The sequence below is a fragment of the Eptatretus burgeri genome, chromosome 5 (assembly GCF_056783735.1).
Source record: "Eptatretus burgeri isolate ZD-2024b chromosome 5, Ebu_testis_v1, whole genome shotgun sequence".
Taxonomy (NCBI): Eukaryota; Metazoa; Chordata; class Myxini; order Myxiniformes; family Myxinidae; genus Eptatretus; species Eptatretus burgeri.
In genome coordinates this window covers 45,289,374-45,291,015 of record NC_140965.1, presented here as the reverse complement: position 1 = coordinate 45,291,015, position 1,642 = coordinate 45,289,374, and the positions used below count along the sequence as shown (strand labels likewise).

The following is a 1,642-nucleotide window of genomic DNA, read 5'->3' as shown; positions in this document are numbered from 1 at the left end:
TAATGAAGAATGGATTGAGTCAACTAAAAGTTGACAAGCTATAGTTGAACGTCATGGGATTTATCGGTGCGGCTGGGATTGAGCGCGAGCTCTTCATCAAAGCAAACGGGGCTCACGGCCGAAACATCAGCAGCACCTCATTTCCCACAGCGGCAAACATACTTTCAAATCAACTTTTGGTTGATAAGATCTATTGTTCATCTTGTCTGCCGACACAAGCCTTCCAAAAGATGCCATTGTCTCGTGTTGAACAGCATGCCAAATTGACACCAGACACGATGACCATACAGGACACTTAGGAGCTCATTGTGTCGAGTGAAGACACCTATTTCTCATTCAACGCACACTTACTTTCACAGGTGTAGACAACCCTGCATATAGTAGTTATTGTGTTAAGCCTTTCAGGATGGCCTACCATAGTTTGTATTGTATCTTGTGTTAGACGTTCGCCCTGCTGCAAGCACCAAACCCGGTGCACAAACTTCAAGCAGTACTGAAAATAAATAAATAAAATAATAATAATAATCATAACGATAAGAACAAATGCATGGAACCTGAGATCTCGAATTCCAAGATGAGTGGTTTCCCCCGTTCACGTCCAAAAAAAAATAAAAATAATATTAATAATCATGAGCAAGTCATATTTTAACCCTTCTTATTTATTATGAACACCAGAGAACCAATTCAGAATAATAGATTGCATCAGTCTCACCATGATCAGGCATGTTAGGCCACACGCAAGCCATCCTATCCTCATCATCAGGCTCAGTCTTATCATCGAAATACAATATCCAAAACTTTGAAGCATTTCCACACTTGAAGACATTCATTCTCAAACCAGAAGGAACATTTTTTTCATTACACATCCAAACAATTTTGGTCAACAATATGAGATGCCAGCCTCTGAACAAGCACCGTTTAGATGACTCGCCCCCTGACAAAATGTTTGTGACAAACAATAAAAAAACAGCTCCAAAAACGTTCTGTTGGGGAAGGGAGACAGAGCGTGGCAGGAATGGGGAAGGTGTTACATTTAACCATGCCCAAATAAATATCAACAGTGCTCCTTTCATCAAACACAAAAACTGGAATCCGTGGATGCAGAATGCAAAAGACTAAAAATAGCGAGAATCAAAATTGCAGCATGATTAAAAAGCATTGTGCGGTTACTTCGAGCATGCAACGGCACGGCACAATTTTTTGAAAATGATGTTCTCCCTGGTTTTCTTTCCACCTCCGGAGCAATGAAATTAGGAAAGGAAAGCTATAAAAGTGCCAGCACAGTGTGAAGCAAAATTACTTCCGATGAAAGGAAAATTTGCAGCTCAAGGGTTTATGGAAAGGTATACAGTATATGCAAAACCAAACAAACAAACAAACAACAAAAAAAAGAACGAACACCCCAATTCCACAAGACATGCCTGTATTCCAGAATTCCAGAAAAACAGCAGCTCATGATAAAACTCTTGCTTTGCGAATAGTGATCACAGACCAGTATATACAGTGAAGCACCTTGCGGAACATTTTATTATATGTATAAGGTGATCAATTCCTGGTGAACCCCTTCCTTTTGAAAAGATCAACTAGAGAGAGAGAGAGAGAGAGAGAGAGAGAGAGAGAGAGAGAGAGAGAGAGAGAGAGA

General features: G+C 40.1%; 1 protein-coding gene across 1 annotated transcript in view; it reads right to left on the bottom strand.

The window, feature by feature from the left end:
* Window positions 1-643: 643 nt before the first annotated feature.
* Window positions 644-1,642, bottom strand: part of TM9SF3 (transmembrane 9 superfamily member 3) — an 82,713-nt gene continuing 81,714 nt past the window's right edge. The window contains exon 15 of the mRNA XM_085881674.1: window positions 644-1,642. This exon is cut by the window's right edge and continues 872 nt beyond it. The gene's annotated coding sequence lies outside the window, so the exon portion shown is untranslated.